Source organism: Triticum dicoccoides, chromosome 4A (assembly GCF_002162155.2).
Source record: "Triticum dicoccoides isolate Atlit2015 ecotype Zavitan chromosome 4A, WEW_v2.0, whole genome shotgun sequence".
Taxonomy (NCBI): domain Eukaryota; kingdom Viridiplantae; phylum Streptophyta; class Magnoliopsida; order Poales; family Poaceae; genus Triticum; species Triticum dicoccoides.
The window spans coordinates 51,513,395-51,521,202 of NC_041386.1; the positions used below are offsets into that span (position 1 = coordinate 51,513,395).

Genomic DNA, 7,808 nt, shown 5'->3' on the forward strand with positions numbered 1-7,808 from the left:
GAGGTTGTCGTCACCGCCTGTGAGTTATCGCTGCACCCTAACGTCATCGACGGCATCGAGTTTCCATAGCCGGAGGCGGGGTTCCACAACAACTCTGGTGAGGACCCATGCGACGCCTCCGATGACCAGTCCGGCGACGACTCCGATGATGACGGACAACTGGTTAGTCATCTATACCCATTTATGTGTCAAATAGATCATAGGGTTTCTCTGGTTACTCCTGCCTCCCCCTTTTTCGAATAGAAATCCTATGGTTATGGTCTCCCAATCCATGAAATCTGAGTAAGTTTTGTTAGATCCGTGTAGTGTATTGATTGTTTGAATGGTACAAGTGATAAGTCATTAGTTGTTTCGTGTGTGCAAACGATTTCTGCTAGTAATCCAACTAGGTTTAGTGTTCATGCTAATAATTCCTAGCCAGGACTTGACAATTGATTTTGAATGACCTACATATGTTTGCGCCATTATTTTCTTCAAGATTTGTTTGTACATTGACGATTGTGCTTAAAAGTCGAACCATAATCTCTGGATACATATAAATAAATAGCCATAAATTCCTAATCCTACTTCATGGGATGTAAACATTGATTTGATGACAATTTTTTTACTATTTGTGTAGGTGTTGTCTGACGATGTGGACAACGAGGATCAAGATGGCCAGAGGAGGTACAAGAGGCAAATCCCGAGGGAGCTTTATGCGGGAATGCATAACACGCGTATTAGGACCTGGAACGGCAGCTACCGATGCCCATTTTGCAACCACAAGCTTCATGACGTGTATCTAAGTGTTCTAGCGCATGCAAGAGGACGGGCCCTTGGCTCCTTCCAGCAAAAGTATTCCCGCGGGGTGGCACACGGCGCGTATGCCGAGTACCTGAAGAAGCTTCAGGATCGTTCAGGCTTGTGAGATGAGATGTGGGATCGAACTATGCATGCTTGAGTATGCTTAATGACGCTTGAACTATGTACTTATGGTTGAACTATGCTTGTGTACGTGTACACTTATTATCTATGTCTGAGTATGTTTAATCTATGTTTACTTATGTCTAACCATGGGATATGGATGCAATCAGTTCGGTTAATGGAATCTACCTCCGTCTTGGTTTATTTGTCCCCTTTGTAATTTGTGTTTAATTTTGACCAAAGGTTTAACTGACAAAATGTTAGTTCAGGTCAGCAAAAAATATATCGTTGGATGGGTATTTGAGCATAGTGTTCAATCATATAATTTTTGGTGACATTCATACACATTTCTTAGTTAAACATTTGGTCAAAATTTCGTAAAAATTACAAAGGGGACTAATAAACCAGGACGGAGGTAGTACGGCAATCACACACGGTTCCCAAAATGGGAACCGTGTGCAATGACTTTCATTTTGCCCGTTGCGTCAATCACACACGGTTCACTCTAGCAAACCTTCGCCTCCAAAATTCTTTCTGGGACAGAAAACCCACCCCACCCAATTCAAAACAAGAAAAAAGAAAACCCTCACCATCCCCACATCACAAAAACCCTCTCACCGCCCGCCACTCCCTCCGGTCCCCATTCACACCTGCACAAGCTCCTCTATGTCTATGCATGGCATCGCCTATCGCGGCGGTAACCACTTAGATCGACGCCTGCCGGCAAAGCCCACCGCATTTCGCCATTGACTTTATCGACGCTGCTCGCGGTTGACCCAACTCTTCTTGGTTGGGGAATCTACTGTACTGAGGGTTCTTTATCATGGACAACAAGGTACCTAATTTAATGAGATATTATCTCATCTCTTATCCTAGTTCATTTGCCTCCTTTAATCACCCGGCCGAAATCACCGTGAATTCATTTTTATTCGAGCTGATTGAGGGTTTTCTTCCCTTCATAGAGTGTACAGTGCGCGGACACATCAGAACCTTGCGGCCTCCGCCAGACATTCCATCTCACCGTATCGTATGACTTGAGGATGTGCGCGGTATGTTCAATCTCACCCTAACTCGGCTGGCATGGCCTACTTTCCTGAACATATTCTAAATATTACTACATTTGGATAGAAGGTGCCACATGCACCATATACATCAAAGGGGATTTTTTCACTCTTCTTTCTATATTAGTCGAATTAATGATGTATTGTTCTTTCGATTACTCTCATACTTCCATGACGTCATGTTTACCCTATCTGTTTATTTATAGATTTTTGTCCTTCGATTTTAGCTGCTATATAGTTCTTTCAATTTGGGCCCATATTTGCATGTTACCATATTTTCTTTAACAATCCTACCATTTTCTGTAGCGCCTCCCTTGCTATGCAATAGAATCTGTAGTGAACAATCTTTCCCTTTACATAAATCAAGACTGCAGGGATGTCATACTGAACACAAACCATGGATTTACAATCATTGCTACTGTAAGACTTGATGAACGTGGTGACTGCTACCTCTTGAGCACTGCATTGGTTTTCCCTTGAAGAGGAAAGGGTGGTGCAGTAAAGCAGCATAAGTATTTCCCTCAGTTTTTTAGAACCAAGGTATCAATCTTGTAGGAGACCATGCGCGAGTCACCTCGTACCTACACAAACAAATAAGAACCTCGCAACCAACGCGATAAAGGGGTTGTCAATCCCTTCACGGCCACTTGCAAGAGTGAGATATGATAGAGATGATAATAATAAGGTAAGTATTTTTGGTGTTTTTATGATATAGGTTGAAAGTAAAGATTGCAAAATAGAATAGATTGGAAACTTGTATGATGGAAAATTGACCCGGGGGCCATAGGTTTCACTAGTGGCTTCTCGCAAGATAGCATAAGTATTACGGCGGGTGAACAAATTATTGTCGAGAAATTGATAGAAAAGCGAATAATTATGAGAATATTTAGGTATGATCATGTATATAGGCATCACGTCCACGACAAGTAGACCGAGTCTTGCGTGCACCTACTACTATTACTCCACACATCGACCGCTATCGAGCGTGCATCTAGAGTATTAAGTTCATAAGAACAGAGTAACGCCTTAAGCAAGATGACATGATTTAGAGGATAAACTCATGCAATATGATACAAACCCCATCTTTTTATCCTCGATGGCAACAATACAATACATGTCATTTCCCTTTTTGTCACTTGGATCGAGCAACGCAAGATTGAACCCAAAGCTAAGCACTTCTCTCATTGCAAGAAAGCCAAACCAAACTGATAATTCAAAGAGACTTGCAAAGATAAACCAATCATACATAAAAGAATTCAGAGAAGATTCAAATATTGTTCATAGATAATCTGGATCATAAACCCACAATTCATCGGATCTCGGCAAACACATCGCAAAAAGAAGAGTTACATCGAATAGATCTCCAAGAGAATCGAGGAGAACTTAATATTGAGATCCAAAGAGAGAGAAGAAGCCATCTAGCTAATAACTATGGACCCGAAGGTCCGAGGTAAACTACTCACACATCATCGAAGGGGCCATGGAGTTGATGTAGAGGCCCTCCGTGATCAATGCCCCCCTCTGGCGGAGCTCGGAAAAGGCCCCAAGATGGGATCTCTTGGGTACAGAAGGTTGCGGCGGTGGAAATAGGGTTCCGTGTTCCTCCTGGATGTTTGTCGGGTATGTGAACATATATAGGAGGAAGAAGTAGGTCGGTGGAGCAACGAGGGGCCACTACTAGGAAAAACCCTATAGATAGACATTTAGTAGTAGCGTGGGTTTTTTGGCCCGCGCTACTGCTAATTAGGAGTAGCGCGGCAGAAAAAACACGCTACTGGTGTGACATAGTAGTAGCGCGGGCATGAAAAACCTGCGCTGCTACTAAATGATTTCCACCCTGCCCCCTCATCAGACAATAGTAATAGCGTGGGGTATAAAACCTGCGCTACTGCTATATGGATAGTTGTAGCATAGGTGAGACACACAGCGCTGCTACTATGCCACCAACCGTCCACTCCACGTACTCCCACACCACCCACCCCGAGCCAGATCTAGATCGAGACCCCCTGCACCAGCGGCCTCCCGTCCAACCTTCCTCAACCTCCTCTCCTCTGCTGTCCACCGGAGGCCCCTGCACGCACGGGAAACTGCTGCTCGGCATCTCCAGCAGCCAAGGCCGGGCTCCCGGCCTCTGCGCAGCGTCGTCTCTTCCTTCCCCGTCGCCATCTGTCACCGTCGTCGTCGCGGTCCGGCCCTCCACGCCGCAGCGATAAGCACGCAAGCACGCACGCCGCCGCTCCCCTGCCTCTCTCCCCGTCCATCTCCGTCGATTCCCTTTGTCGGCGTCGGCGGGGAGTCGGCCTAGTGGACTGCGGTTCCCGCTTTGGTGGGTGGGGTCATAACTGATTTGGCATGACGGTGGCGAGCACCGATCGATCGATTGCAAGCCCCTGATGTTGTGCTCGCTTCGCTGTGTCATCTAAAGATTACTAGTTCTGTTCATGATTTGTTCAGTGTTATTTTATTACTGCATTGGTAGGGATCTAGCGCACTGCCACCCAGTTTATTTTTTGCATAGTGCATTGATTCCAGGCTCGCTGATGTGTAGGAGCGATTCATGTTGTTCTACAGATCATCACCGATAATACGGGGTGAAGAGGAAAAGGCTCATGAAACCCAGTAAATTTCTTGCTGGTTTAGTGCGCTTGTGTTCATCTTGTCTATTATATTAGGAGAAAACACCCTTCCATGCTTCTTGTACTAATTCTGATTCTTAGGTTTTTACTTGTTGCTTTTCTAGGCATGTGTGTGTTCTTGTAGATTCACACAAAGAAATACCTGCTACGTGCAGGTTGGTTGTGGGGTTCGTTTGCTATTTTTCTTAGTCCTTCCATGTGCAAGAGAGGTAGTAGCTCTCTACCTTCAACGAAGTAGCCACATGGTTGACTACCAAACCTTATACTTATGTTGTTGCTTGTTGGCCTGCTCCTTATAGTTGTCATGCTTGTGGTCGATTCAGCCGGGGATCAACAACGCCGTCATTGCCGGTGGCATGGATACCATGTCCAATGCCCCCAAATGCGCTGCAACAACAAGGTTCCTACTAACTTAAGAAGAATGGCTCTGTTACTGTCGGCAGCTCTTCTAGTATAAAGTTTGTTGTTTACGTATTCTGACTAGTCGTTTACTATCTCTCTAGATAGTTTCTTACTTTCTTAGATGGAAACCTCGCAAAGTAGTTAGTGTGCAGCCAGAGTCCAGTATGATATCTCAATCTTGAGTAAAGCATTTGAATTTAAGCTAGTAGATATTGAGCTCTATGATTGAAGTGTCTCTGTTGAATACATCTATTCTGGAAAAAAATCACATTTGCTTCTATGATAAGTAAGGTCTGTTTTCATTTACAGGTAGAAGATAGCAATGGAGTGGTAAGATTTGTGCAGAGATCTTCTCCTCCGTCGCCGTCCGCGACAAAGCTACTGGGTGCATCCGTCCATCTTCAGATCTGAATGAAGAGGGCTTCCGTCCATCTCAAAAGGTTTAATTTTTGTACCAGCTAATTAACTTGTCTTTTCATCAGTTCCTCCTTGAGTAATTGGAAAGGGAATTATATTAGACTGCTAGCTGATTCTTGGTGAAAATTGCTTTTCCTGTATGTATGTATGTATGTATGTAGAGAGTCTTGTAGCAATTATTCTTAGAGTAAACCAAAGCAGTATTCGATGATATATTGTGAGTCACTAAAAATGTATACTCTTTTTTTCTTCAGGATATGGATGACTATATGAAAGTATGCAGGTTTCTTATCAAACTTAACAACGAGATACTAGGTGGAAGAAATGCTGCCTACAAGGAAAGGTTGAGCAGCCTAGAGAATTTATTACTGATCATGGTAAGGTTGACAAAGCCTGAAATCTCATTTTGATCCGTGTTCAAACATTACATGGTAGCATATATATACTTGAAGTTGGCATGGAATATCAAAATTCAAAATAGACTTCGCCTATTCCCTATTTTGAAAATCAGTGGGAATTGATTTTCTAAATTCCTTGGTTGTCTGTTTCCCTGTCCATGTAACAATAAATGTAGAACAGAATGTTAACTGTCAAATATTTCAAGCATATATAGCTCAAATACACAAGTATTAATTTCTTGTATACACCAAAACAACAAGATAGCATGAACACGTATAGCTAGGGTATGCATTTAGTAGGTGTCTTTCCGTTTCGAAGATTCATAATAGACTTAAAGAGACTGATGAATGAATAAAATACCTCTACACAAGTACCTGAACTAACAAGTTTTCACTTTCCCGACGTGGGTGCAGGGGTGATCGACGTGGACTACCGCGACCAGGTGGGCATCGTGCTCTTCAACCACTCAGAGACGGACTTCACCGTGAAGCCCGGTGACCGCGTCATAGAGATGATTGTCCAGGTGATTGCAGCGCCGGAGGTCGCCGAGGTGGAGGACCTTGACGCCACCGTCCGGAGTCGTCGAGGTGGAGGACCTCGACCCCACTGTCTGGAGGTTGCCCAGGTGAAGGACCTCGATGCCTTGGTAGATAACATCTAGAGAAGTGGTATACTTAGGTTGGTGGTGGAACGCTAGGGAAGATACCTACCTTTCGGTGATGTTTGTGTGCGTCTGAAGTATAAATGGGATCTCGTGATCTCTTTGAATTGAGATGTTCAATGTTGTATCCATGAACGCTGCAAGTGCTAAGTAAGAATGTAAGTGTTAAAATGGTTATGTGACCTTCATTTATTTTTCCCTGGATGTGTCCTGATTTGTATCCATGAATATTTCATCTATTTTTTTTATTTCTAATTACTTAGCAGTAGCATGGGGGAAAAATGACATTCTACTAGTACTTAGGAATAGTAGTAGCGTGGGTTGCACGCGCTACTCCTAACTTTTTAGCAGTAGCGCGGGGTAAAAAACACGCTACTGCTAAAATTTAGCTATAGCGCCATAGCAGTAGCGCGGTTTCCCGCGCTACTGCTATACAAAATACCTACGCTACTGGTAGCGTTTTTCCTAGTAGTGGGCCCACGAGGAGGGAGGGCGTGCCCAGGAGGGTAGGCGCGCCCCCTGCCTCATGGCCACCTCGTTGATTTCATGACGTCCACCCCAGGTCCTCTGGATCACGTTTGTTCCAGAAATCACGTTCCCGAAGGTTTCATTCCGTTTGGACTCCGTTTGATATTCATTTTCTACGAAACACTGAAATAGGCAAAAAAACAGCAATTTGGGCTCGGCCTCCAGTTAATAGGTTAGTCCCAAAAATAATATAAAAGTGTAAAATAAAGCACATTAACATCTAAAACAGATAATATAATAGTATGGAACAATCAAAAATTATAGATACGTTGGAGACGTATCAGTGACTCCTATTTTCGCATGCGCTTTTGGAAAGAAATTTATAAGTTTTATGAACTAAAAGCTGGCACTAGAATTGCACTGCACATAAAAGGGCCTGGTCATGAGATATATGGTAACTTCCTCAACTATATCATCCGTCCAGACTTTGTTCTAAGTAAGTTTTCTTTTCAACTATCTGCATGTTGACTTACCCAGCAATATCGAATGAATTGCGTAGTATTTAAGCAACCAATTGTTATTCCCTTTTCTTACTATATTCCTACCTAATAACTTCTAGTTACCAATACACTTTTCTGTTGCCCTGTTTTAACTAAATATTCCCTGTACTCCCATTTCTATCAAAAAGTGCCGCTGACAAGGAGACTCTAGAGGTGGAGAACTGAGCTGCCAATAAGCAGAGGTGGGGCGAGCTAGAACCACAAGCGACTCCAGTAGGCATCGACTTCATCAGCAGCCTCCCCAATGATATGTTGACAGTCATCATCTCCCTCCTCCCAATCAAATATGGGACGCGGACAA

At 43.5% G+C, this 7,808-nt stretch overlaps 1 long non-coding RNA gene across 1 annotated transcript; it reads left to right on the plus strand.

Moving 5' to 3' along the window:
* Window positions 1–3,898: 3,898 nt before the first annotated feature.
* On the plus strand, window positions 3,899–6,678 carry LOC119284928. Its single transcript, XR_005139275.1, has 4 exons — window positions 3,899–5,000; window positions 5,312–5,442; window positions 5,674–5,796; window positions 6,232–6,678. It is a non-coding gene; the product is annotated as an uncharacterized LOC119284928 (long non-coding RNA).
* The last annotated feature ends 1,130 nt before the right edge of the window (window positions 6,679–7,808 follow it).